The sequence below is a fragment of the Pipistrellus kuhlii genome, unplaced genomic scaffold (assembly GCF_014108245.1).
Source record: "Pipistrellus kuhlii isolate mPipKuh1 unplaced genomic scaffold, mPipKuh1.p scaffold_m20_p_16, whole genome shotgun sequence".
In the NCBI taxonomy this organism is placed as follows: domain Eukaryota; kingdom Metazoa; phylum Chordata; class Mammalia; order Chiroptera; family Vespertilionidae; genus Pipistrellus; species Pipistrellus kuhlii.
Genome location: NW_023425471.1, coordinates 20,913,419 through 20,926,477, shown reverse-complemented (window position 1 = coordinate 20,926,477; position 13,059 = coordinate 20,913,419).

Here is a 13,059-nt window from a genome sequence, read left to right as displayed (position 1 = left end):
TAAATTGCTTTTCTCCATTTCATTTATTTCCTTTTTGTGTGAATTCTCCTTTTGTTTCATTTGGGAGTTGTTTCTTTGTCTCCCCATTTTTAATGTCCCTTTATATTTATTTCTGTGTATTAAATCAAACTGTTTTGCCTCCCAGATTTTTTGGGTGGTCTTATGTAGTAGGAGTTTTGTGGGACCCAGTGTTGCAGTCTCTTAAATCTCCTGAGCTGGGTGCTCTAGGAAGTTCTTTTCTTGAATTATTTGTGTTCTCCTGTTATAGTTGGGTCTTGAATATTATTGTCCAGTTTGTTGATGGAATCTCCTCCTCTGCTGGCTGACTACATGGCTCACCCTCAACTATGTCAGGTGAGCTCTTGTGGAGGTGCTGACAGAACAGAACAAAACACAATGCAACAAAATGCAACACAAAAGAATCAAAACTAAAATATACAAAGGACCCCTTCAGCAACAACAAAAGTAACAACAAGAGAAGGGACAATTAGGAAAGAGAAAAGAGAGCAAGAATGATAGAAGAAAAGAAATAAATATGAGATGAAAATAACAAAACAACAAACAAACAAAAGGAACCCACACAAAACAAAAATAAAATAAAAAGTCAACAAACAAAAAAAAAAAAAGGGTATGTACAAAATGGAATATGTAGGTGGAGAGCTGAAAAAAAAGAAATTAAAATAAAGAATTGGGGGGATAGGGGAAGAAATACAGTTTAAAATAAAGGAGGAAGAAAAAAAGCAAAAAAAAAAAAAAAAAAAAAAAAAAAGAAAAGGAAAATAGAGGAGAAAGCATAGAGACCCAAAATAAAAAAAATTAAAAAAATAAAAATAAAAATGCTGAGATAGCAGGGTCAAGAAAAAGAGAAAAAGATAAAGGGGGGGAAAAGATTGTGTAGGAAAAGGGAAGAGGAAAAATAAATACATGAACAAAACAGTAGAGATTAGAATTATAACAAAGCCATAAATCAGATAGATAAATAAGATAAATTCTAAAAAACAAAAATAAGGAAGAGTTAAAAATAACAAAGAAAAAAGAGAAGTTGTGTTCTTTTCTGCTGAGTTTAATGCCCCATGGAAACTCCCTTTGGATCCTATTCTTCTGATAACTGTGGCTGACTCTCTGTTTACCAATTCTGGGCTTTCCATGAGATATTTAGGTGCTAACCACTATCAGAAACCTGCTTGGAACTCCAACTGATCCACAGTTTGTGTCTGTCTCCACAGGACTTGGCTGCCAGCAGCTGGGGCCAATCTGCCCTCTAAAGTAGGTTTGTTAGTAGACTGGGGCCCAGGGCTGGGCCAGCCAACTTCCCCTGGTTCTCAGGGCTCCGCCTCTGCCTGCCTTTGCCTGTTAGCCAGCTGTCAATCTTAATCACTCAGAAGTTTGTTTCCTTTAGGTGGAGGTGCTGTTCAGATTTCAGGGAATGTGGTGAGTGTGTTTCCCTGTCACAAAGCTACTCCTCTGCAAGTGACCCAAAATATTACTCTGCCCTCAGCTGGGCAGAGATCCTGTATGGAATCCAGTGGGATCAGCTGGAAACCTGGAGTTTCTATTAGCTCTACTTTGCTGGGACTGTCCCAGTCACGTTCATGGGATAGTGGGGCAGGCCATCCCTGCCCTAATCCAGTCACTGAGGGCTCCTGTGACTATTCAAACCCACAGGCTTGGCCTCTGATTTTGTTTCCTCTGGAAAGGTCAAAATGCATGGCGTGGCAGGCAGTGCTCCTGAGGGTGGGGTGGGCTGTACCCCCTAGGGCAGGGATTTGTTTTTCTTTACCTATACTGTGGCTACTGGGAGCCACTAGCTCCTCTCAGGAAAAATGGCCTTTTCAGTTTGGGCACCTATGACCAAATGCTCCTGGCTGCTGATTTTCCAAGTCTCCCTGCTATGCTTCCCGCTCCACTCTCCTTAGACACCTCAATCCCGCCCCTACCTCCCTGCACCAAAGCCTCAAATGAAAACTCCTGTGCTCTGGGTTTAGAAAGGAAACACACATACACACACACACACACACCACCACCACCACCACCACCACCAAATGCAACAACAACAACAACAATAGTAAAAGAAACTGCAGATTTCTTTTCAACCAGCTCTGGTCTCTTGGCTCCAGATTCTGCCACAGCCAGCAGTTCTGCTGCTTTCTCGGCTGGATGTTAGTGGGTCTGAGCTCTGATGCTCAGGGCTATGGAGCCTAGCCTGGGTTAAGGCTTCTATCTTCTGAAGGAGAAGAAGACTCTCCCTTAGCCCAGAGCTCCCACCTCGCTCTCAGCCTGCAGGCTTGCCAGCCCTGGAGCTCAGTCAGCTCCTCTCATGATCTCGCCCTTTCTACAAATCTGAGGTGTTTTTCTGTCCTTTATGGATATGTCTCCTCCTCAGCTGGACCTCAGTTGGTAATTACAGGTGAAAATTTATTCAATTCAGTCTGGCCCTTAGAGAAGGTGCACAAAAGGTCTGTCTATTGGATGCTATTTTTCCTCTCTCTCTGACTGCTCTGACATTTCCTTTCAAGTCAACCCTTATATACGGTTAGAGCTTTGGAAAAAATCTAAAGCTAGTGAATTCTTAGGGTCTTCTTTATGTTGTTGTCCTTGCAAATATTAGCCTCAGGATGTTGCAAGGATTAGCTCTGGAACGCTGTCTCCTTTCAGATAAGTTCTGTCCTTGTTATGCACTTAAAATGTATCTTCTTTTCTGAGTAATGGACCAGTCCAGGCTTCAAGGATGCCTTATATTTACAGCCCTGTGGTTCTTCTTGCAACATGTCTTCTAGCTTCCTAGGGTCTGTATGAAAATTATTAATTATGTCTCTCCCATGTCAGTTTCACAAAAATAAAATACATGTAACAAATAAGCAGAAACCTCAGTTTACAATTGTATGTAGGTTATGCATGCATTAGGCAACAGAGACCAGAACTTTAAAAAAAATGGTAATGATTAATAGATAGCTCATCTTCACTGAGGAGTTATAATGATCCACACAGTTCTGTGTGTCCATTGATTTCTGTAGGGGTAAAACAATGCTTGATAAGAAATTATTCTATTATTGGTTTTATGAATGAATCAAAGCAGTAGTCTACATATTATGTGTACAGGCATAAAGGTGAACTGAAACTGATTATCTAATGGTATCAAAACCATAAAATCATGTTTAAAATTTCCAAACACTTTGCCTTGTCCTACTTTTTAGTGTAGAGGCGCTCTCAAAGAAAGTATTGGTGTTTACAATTATATGTAGGTTACCAGGTATAGTTCATAGTTCTCTTCTCCAACCCCACATAACTCACAGGTTGAAGAGAGAGAAAAGGGTAAGAGAAGAGGGAAGTTTTTCCACTTTACCAAGTGCATGGTAGGTAATTTGAATATCAACCACTGACCCACACTGGCCTGGCCATAACACCTTTTAAATGTGCTGGATTAGATTTGCTACTATTTGGTTCAGGATATTTATTCATATTATCTATATATTGTAATAAAAGCCTAAATGACCCATATGGTGGAACGACAGGAATGACCAGTCACTGTGATGTGCACTGAGCACTATGGACAGATGCTCAATGAAGAAGCTGCTCCCTGGTGATCAGTGCACACCCACAGGTAGAGTGGCTGCTCAGCCAGAAGCTAGGATCACACTGTTGAGTGCAATGGTGGTGGTAAGAGCCTCTCCCGCCTCTGCAGTAGTGCTAAGGAGCAGTGAGCTGAGCAGTAAGGAGCAAGCAGGTGGGCAGTAAGGAGTGATGGATCCTGGATTGCAAAAGAGATGCCTGACTGCCAGCATCCCTCATGGATTCACAGACTGAAAGAGGGTGCAGGCCAGGCTGAGGAATGCCCCTTCCCCCAGTGTATGAATTTCGTGCACTGGGCCTCTAGTAGGAAATATTTGTCAGTAATTTTCTTTCCTTGAGATGATTTGATCTGTCATATTTGGGAATACTGACTTTTTAGAATGGTTTGGAAAGTGTTTTAATTTTTGTAAGAGATTTGAAGAGTTGGTATTAATTTTCCTTTGAATATTTTGTAGAATTTGGTATTGCAGTACTGAAGCCATCTTATTCTGGGATTTTCTTTGTTAGTAGTTTATTATTATTATCATTATTATTAACAATTTAGTCTCCATACATGTAATAGGTATATTCACTTTATCTGTTTTTTCTGTCAGTTTCAGTAGTTACTGTCTTTCTAGGAGTTTGTCCATTACATCTACTATAATTGATTGGCTTACAGTTATTCATAGTATTCCTTTATGTATATTTGTAATTTATGTAAGGTCAGTAGTAATCTCCTGTATTTCATTTCTTATTCTAGCAATTTGAGCCCCCCCCCCCCCTTTTTTTTTCTTTGTTAGATTAGCTAAAGGATTTTTAAATGTGTTGATAATTGCAAAGTCTACTTTGTGGTTTTATTGATTTTGTTAGTTTTCTATTTCTGTTTAATTAAATTTGCTCTAATTTGTTATTTTATCCTTCTCTTGACATTTTTTTTTTTTACTTTTTCACTCCTTTAGATTTTATTTTTCACAGAAGTTTTAGGTTCACCGCAAAATTTAACAAAAGGTACAGAAATTTCTCATATACTTTCTGCTCCCATAGAGTTGTAGCCTTCCCTTCATCATATCTCCAGCCAGAGTGAAACATTTGTTACAATGGATGAACCTACATTGACACATAGAAATCAACCAAAGTCCATAGTGTACATTAGGACATTAGGGATCACTCTGGGTATTGCACATTTTATGGCTTTGGATAAATGTATAATGACATGTAATTTTACTACCCTAAAAATCAATTGAATTTCAACTATTTATTCCTCCCTCCAGCATAGTTCCTGGCAACCACTGATCTTTTTATTGTCTCAATTAGAGGCCCAGTGCATGAAATTTTTGCATGGATGGGAGGGACCCCTCAACCCAGCCTGCACCCTCTCCAATCCAGGACCCCTCAGGAGATGTCCTACTGGCTCCTAACCATTCACCTGCCTGCCTGATGGCCCCTAACTGCTCCCCTTCCAGGCTGATCACCCCTAACTGCCTCTGCTTGCTGGCCTGATCACTCCTCACTGCCGGCCCCCCACCAACCTGGGGCCTGGTCACTCTCAACTGCCCCCCTTCCCTGCTGACCTGGTTTCCCCACATACCCTGCTGCTCAGTCATTTAGTCACCCCTCACTAACTCCCCTGCTGGCCTGGACACCCCACACAGCCTGTTTGGTCATCTGTTTGGTTGCGATGGTTGCTTAAGCTTTTATATAGATACATAATTTTGCCTCTTCTAGTAATATATATATATATATATATATATATATATATATATATATATATATATATAAAACTTTACTTATTCATTCATCACCATGTATGCCTCTTCCACCTCTTTCCCCTTTCACCTCTCCTCCCCATTCCGCCTTTCTTCTCCCAATCACTACACTATTGTCCATGCCCATTAGCTCTCTCCTTTTTTTTTCTTTTGTGTTCAATACCTACACACACACAACAACACCCCTCATTTATAGATGTCTGCCTGTTCTCTTATCTGTGAGCCTATCTCTGTTTTGATTGGTAGTGCTTTTTTTATTTTTATTTTTCCAGTCTTTAGGTAGAAGTTTGGGTTATTGTTTGAAATTTGTCCTCTGAATATAAATATTTATAGCTATAAATTGCCATTTATGCATTGCTTTAACTGCATTTCATGTTTTGGTATGCTGTGTCTTTTTTTTTTCATTTATCTCAGTGTATTTTTTAATTCCTTTTGTAATTTCTCTTGATTAATTACTCATGTATTATTTCCACATATTTGTGAGTTCCCCAAATTTTTCTTTTTTTCTGTTTATATCTAACTAGGAGCCCTGTGCATGAAAATTCATGCACTGGAGGGGTTGTTCCTCAGCTCAAGATGCCTCCTCTCACAGTCCAGGAGCCCTGAGGGGCAGAAGAAGACCCTGTGATCAGGGGAAGGTGATGCCCCATCGTACCTCTGCTGCTGCCACTGCTGGCAGCACAAGCCTCAGTCTCTGTTGTGGTACTCTGCTTCTTCTGGTAAACTCTTGATGCTTTCTAATGATGTTCTTTACAGCAGCCATGTCATTTTTTTTTCTTGTTTTTTCTTCATTTCCTCTTGGTTCTTACTCATATTGTCATATTTGTCTTCCATTCTTTTCAGCCACCTTATGAACATTTCTCTGACATGTTGCTTGCCTCTATTTTGTTTACTTCCTTTTCTGGTGATGCTTGCTTTTCTTTCATATGCAGGCTATTTCTCTTTCTCCCCATGGTCTCTCTTCTATTGATGTCTGGTTATGTAGTTCTCTCTCTCCTTATCCCAGATGAAATCTGACCTTTCCGTGGTGAAGTGTAAAGATCTTCTGATTTGGCTTGTTTGTGCCATTGGGTCCGGTGTTCTGGGGCTCGCAGATGTTCGGTGGTTTCCGCAGTTTTAGCTTTTCAAGCTTTTGATAAGATCCCACATGTCTTTGTCTTTGAAAAAACATTTAATATAATTTAAATTATTTTATTTTAATGATTATCTTTAATTAAATTTATTAGAGTGACATTGGTTTATAAGATCATATAGGTTTCAAATGTACATTTTTATGATACATCACTTGTATAGTGCATTGTGTGCCCACCATCCAAAGTCAGATCTTCCTCCATCACCATATTTTTGATGCCCTTCACTAACCTCCAACCCTCCAGGTAACCACTGTACTATTGTCCATACCTGTGAGCTTTTGTTTGTTTGTCTTGTTTGTTTAGTTCTTGCTATGTTTTTATGTTTTAAGCTTACTGATGTTTTTATGACCTAATATATGTTTTAGCTAGATTATATTCCACGTGTTCTTGAGAAGAATATAAATTGGTTTTTGAGTAGAAGTTTCCTCAGATTTATGTTAGGGCTAGTTTGTTTTCAGTGTTTTTTAATCTTTCTAATTCCCATTGATTTTCTGCATAGATGTGCTATTTAATATTAAAAGTAGGTATTGCCCATCAGCAGATGAGTAAATTATAACCTGTGGTACATCTACACAATGGAATACTATGCCACTATAAAAAAGAACACTCTCTTATCATTTGTAACAGCATGGATGAAACTGGAGAACATTATGCTAAGCTAAATAAGCCAGTCAGAGAAAGATAAATATCACATGATCTCACTCATATATGGGATATAATAACCAACATAATTTGATGAACAAGAATAGATCAATCAAGGGACAAATGGCGGGGGAGGAGGGTGTTAGAGAGAAACCAAAGAACTTTTATGCATGCATGTTAGCATGACCAATGGACAAAGACACTGGGGTGGTGGGGGATTTCCCTGGGTGGGAATGGTGGGTGGGGGAGTAAATTGAGGAAAAAGGAGACATGTAAAATTTAAGACAATAAAAAAGTAGGTATTGATGTGATCAAGTACATTCACAGTGGTATGGCTGTAGACAAAAAATAAATAGGTATTGAAATATCTAATTATTAGTATCAAATTGTAGTTTCTCCCTTCATGTCATTTTTCACTTTCTGTATTTGGTGCTCTATTATCATGTGTATATATGTTTATATTTGCTATATCTTTCTTTATCATTATAAAATGTGTGTCTATATCTCTAGTAACATTTTTATTTTATAGTCTCTTTTATCCTATATTGAAATAACCATACCAGATTTATTACAGTTCTTGTTTGCATAATAGATATTTTCATTCTTTTACTTTCTATTTAAAATGTTCCAACAGTATATAGTTGGATCTTGCTTTCTTAACCTTTTTGATAATCTCTACATTTTTATTTTATTACTTAATCCATTCACATGTAATGTTTTATTTATATATTTAGATTTATTTTCTGCCATTACACATTGTATTTCCCATTTTTCTCATGTAAATTTCTCTATTTCTATTTTTTTTTTGCATTAGATGAATAATTTCTACTATAGCACTTACATTTCTTTGATGATTTTTAATCATGTTTTTACCAATTTTTTAAATGTTTAGTCTAAGGATTACCATGTACATCTAAACTTGTCAGAATTAGTCTTATTTTTATACTAACTTTATTCTAATAAGCTGTAGAAACATTTGTCAGAATTAGTCTCATATTTATACTAACTTTATTCTAATAAGCTGTAGAAACATTTTTCCTACATAGTTGTATTTTTTCACATTTCTGGTACTATTGTCATGCATATACTATCTAAAAAAGTTCTAAACCCAACAATATGTGCTTATAATTTTTACATTATCTAATGTACATCTTTGGAAAAATCTGAGAAGTGAAAAAAGGAAATGTATAGCTTTTGTTATATTAGTCTTGTTTTTATTTCTTTTTAATTTAATAAATCTTTATTGTTCAGATTATTATAAATGTTGCTCTTTTTTCCCCCAGAGCCCCCGCTACCCCGTTTCAACCCCAGCTTTTCCCCTTACCCCTCCCCCAGTATCCTCATCCATAGGTTTATGATTTTTGTCCAGTCTCTTCCCTGCACCCAACACCCCTTCCCCACTGAGAATTTTCAGTCCACTCCCTTTCTATTCCCCTGATTCTATTATATTCACCAGTTTATTCTGTTCATCAGATTTTTTTATTCACTTGATGTTTAGATTAGTTGTTGATAGATATGTATTTGTTGTTCATAATTTTTATCTTTACTTTTTTCTTCTTCTTCCTTTTCTTCAAGAATACCTTTTAGCATTTCATATAATACTGGTTTGGCGGTAATGAACTCCTTTAGCTTTTTCTTATCTGTGAAGCTCTTTATCTAACCTTCAATTCTGAGTGATAGCTTTGCTGGGTAGAGTAATCTTGGTTGTAGGTTCTTGCTATTCATCACTTTGAATATTTTTTGCCATTCCCTTCTGGTGTGCATAATTTCTGTTGAGAAATCAGCTGATAGTCATATGGGTGCTCCTTTGTAGGTAACTAATTGTTTTTCTCTTGCTGCTTTTAATATTCTCTCTTTGTCTTTTGCTCTTGGCATTTCAATTAATTTGTGTGTCTCATAAACACACACACAAACAAAGGTTTAATGAAATGGTGATCAACTCTAGCAAATATTTTTGTAAACATAAACAACCTATATAATAAAAGGCCAGTTACCTTTTATTATATATGTAGTAACAACCTGAATGACCACTCAACCAGTCACTAAGAGGTGCATTGACTACCTCTCGGTCCCTCCCCTCCAGTCTGCAATCTCTGATTGCAGCATGGCAAATGGGGAACTACGATAAACTGGATTGGAAGGCAGAAGGCAGGACTGGGGACTGGCAAGCGGGTGGAATGGCTGACCTTTAAGTCCCTCCCTTGGCCAGCAGGCTCTGATTACAGCATGGCAAACAGAGAACCACAGAGAACAGAGGGTGGTAGCAGGGCAGGACTGGGAACTGGCAAGCAAGGAGAACATGGCCCTCATTGCAGGCTAGGCCTTGGGACTCTACCCGCACATTATTCTGTTTGCTGGGCCTCTAGTCCTATATAATGAAAAGGGAATATGCTAATTGACCCTCACACTATCACAAACATTGCAGCACCCATAGCCAATAAGGAGGGAATATGCTAATTGACTGCTACACCCTCAAAGATGGCGGCACCCACAATCACAAGATGGCAGTGCCCAGTCCCCTCAGCCCCGCTGGGGCAGCAGGTGTGCAGCAAGGCCCAGCCACTCTGCATGCCTGCTTCTGGAGTCACCCAGCCCCTTGATACCCCCAGCCACCAAGGGCTGGCCCCAGGTGCAAGCAAACCTCAGATGGCAGCTGCCTAGCTAACACCTGAGTCACAGGTAAGCCTCAAATGTTGGTTGTTCAGCCCCCCCAGGGCCAGCCTGTGGCACAGGAAAGCCTCATATGGTGGCTTCCCAGCTACCCAGGGCCACCCAAGGCTCAGGTAACCAGGGCCGCCTGAGGCTTGGGCTGCCAGCAGTGGCAGCAGCAGAGATGTGATAGGGCATTGCCTTGCCCTGATCACTGGGTCGCTTCCTGCCCCTATGGCTTCCAGACAGTGAGAGGGGCAGGCTGGGCTGAGGGACACCCCCTCCCCACTCCAGTGTGTGAATTTTTATGTACCGGGCCTCTAGTTTTTCTTATAAGATTTGCAAGGAGCCCTAACCAATTTGGCTCAGTAGGTAGAGCTTTGGCCTGTGGACTGAAGGGTCCCAGGTTCAATTCCGCTCAAGGGCATATACCTTGGATCCCCAGTAGGAGGTGTGCAGGAGGCAGCTGATGGATGTTTCTCTCTCATCAGTGTTTCTAACTCTCTATCTCTCTCCCTTCCTCTCTGTAAAAAATTCAATAAAATATTCTTTTAAAAATTGCAAGGAAAGTCACATCTCCTGTAATAGCTATAATGGACTGAATATTTACTAATATGTCTCCCCAGAATCAAGTGTTGAATCCCTAGCCTCCCCTCATGTGATTATATTTGGAGGTGAGGCCTTTGGAAAGTAATTAAGTTTATGTCTGGTTATGAGGAATTTGTACCTAGAAGAGGAAGAGGAACCAGTGCACTCTCCATTTCCACAATGTGAGGACACAGCGAAAATATTTTCTGTATGTCAGGAAGAGTGCTGTCACCAAAATCTGACCTTGCTGGCAACCTAATCTTAGACTTCCTGGATTCCTGAACTTTGAGAAATAAATGTCTGTTGTTTAAACCACTAATTTTGCAGTATAAATTTCATTATATCAGTTTACAGAGATTAACAAGTTACTAAAATAATCTTGAAGAAGAATCACACTACCTAATACCAAATAGTTAAGCCTTCTATATAACTATAGCAATCAAGATTTTGTGGTATTGGCAGAGAAAGAGAGCTATACATAAATCAGTGAGGCAAAAAACATCACATAAAAGTAGAGGCACAAAACCATGCCCAACTGATTATTGACAAAGTTGCACAAGCAATTAAATGAGGAAAGAATAATTCTTTCAACAAATAGTGTGAGAGCAACTAGACATTGATAGTTTAAAAGAAAACAACACACACACAAAAACCTTGACCTAATTCTTAAATCTCACGCCCAATACACAAAATAACTAAAAATAAATCACGAGCTTAAATATATAATGTAAAACTATCGAAGTTTTAGGGGAAAAAATACAGAAGAAATTTTGAGATCTAGTGTTAGATAAAGACTTTTAGAGTTGACACATGCCACAGAGAAAATATTTAAAACCACATATCTGACAAAGGATTAGAACCTATACAACTGACCATATAAAAACAAAAAAGCAATTAAAAATGGACTGAAAATATTAGCATAAATTCCAATAAAATGGATACAAATATGTCAAATAAAATAATTAAAAAGATGTTCAACATCATTAGCCACTGGGAAAATTCAAATTTAAGAGACTTGACTACACACCTATCAAAATTACTAAAATAAGAAATAGTAACAACTCCAAGAAAGCAGATCACTCATATATAGCTTTATGTCTATTCTGGAAAACAATTTGACAGTTTCTTGTAAAACAAAATATGTGATTATCATATTAGGCACCAATTGCACTAATGGTCATTTTCTTAGAGAAAATAAAACGTATTTTCACATAAAACTGTACACACATATTTATGAAAGATTTATTTATAATGAATAAACTTAAATAACTGAAAATAACCCAGATATATTTTAACAGGTGAATGGTTAAACATACTGTGAAGTAACCATACTGTGAAATTCTACTCAGCAACAAAGGTACTGAACTATTGATACACATAACTTGGTTGAATCTCAAGGGAATTATGGTGAGTGTAAAAAGCCACCCCCAAAAGGTTACATAATGCATCATTTTATTTATATAACTTTATTGATAGGAAAAAATTATATAAATGAAAAGATTAGTTTGCACCAGTGGTTAGGGTCAGAAGTGGGGTGGGTTGGGCAATAAAAGGGCATCACAAGGTTCCCATGTAGTTATTAATATATAACTGTTTTTTTTAATTGTCCTTGCCTTTATAACAACATTCTGGTTTTAATACTATACTTTAGTTTTGCAAGATAGTACCCTAGGGGTAGATTTAGCATAGGACATACAGAATATATGTATCATTTATAATAACAGCATCTGAATCTACAAAATAAATAATTTAATTTATGAAATTAATTCAAAAATATCACTATAATACAAAACAACTAGGAAGTTATACTTGAATAAGGAAATCACTTAGAATATACAACTCAATAATCAATTCATAGATTCAAAGAATACTATAATGTTTTTTTGAGGCTGAAGAATGGGTAAATGGGGAATGACTAACCAATTGGCATGAAGTTTCAGGCAAGCAAGAAGAATAAACTATAGATATCTTCTGTACAACATTGAGCCTATAATCAACAATAATGTATTATAGAGTCAAAATTTATTAAAAGGGTGAATTTTTGTTAGGATAAAATAAAATTAAATAAAATTTAGAAAAGGCAATACATGCAATTAATTAAGCATGGCAGTAAACATCTCTTTTACAAAGTATCAAACTATTAAACTGAAATAAATATATTGCTGAATTGTTGTACTACATTGGCATAAGTATGATAAACTTATATCAAATGAAAAAGCTTCTACAGAGCAAAATAAACCATTGCCAAAATGAAAAAGGGAATCCACTGAACAGGAAAACATATTTAACAATGATACATCTGATAAGGGGCTAATTTACAAAAAATATAAAGAACTCATACAACTTTTTTTAAAAAGGAAGACAAATCTGGCTGGCCTGGTTCAGAGATTGAACATCGACCCATGAACCAGGAAGTCATGGTTCCATTCTCCGTCAGGGCACATGCCCGGATTGCAGGATCCATCCCCAGTGGGGGCTTTCAGGAGGTAGCTGATCAATGGTTATCTCTCATAATTGATGTTTCTATCTCTCTCTACCTCTCCCTTCCTCTCTGAAATCAATAAAATTATGTTTTTTAAAGGAAGACAAATAATCCAATTAAAATATGGGCAAAAGACCAAATATACACTTCTCCAAAGAGGGCATACAGATGATCAATAGAAATTTGAAGAGAATTCTCAATGTTACTAATCTACAATAATGTCAACAATAATAAAAAATAAAGAAACTTA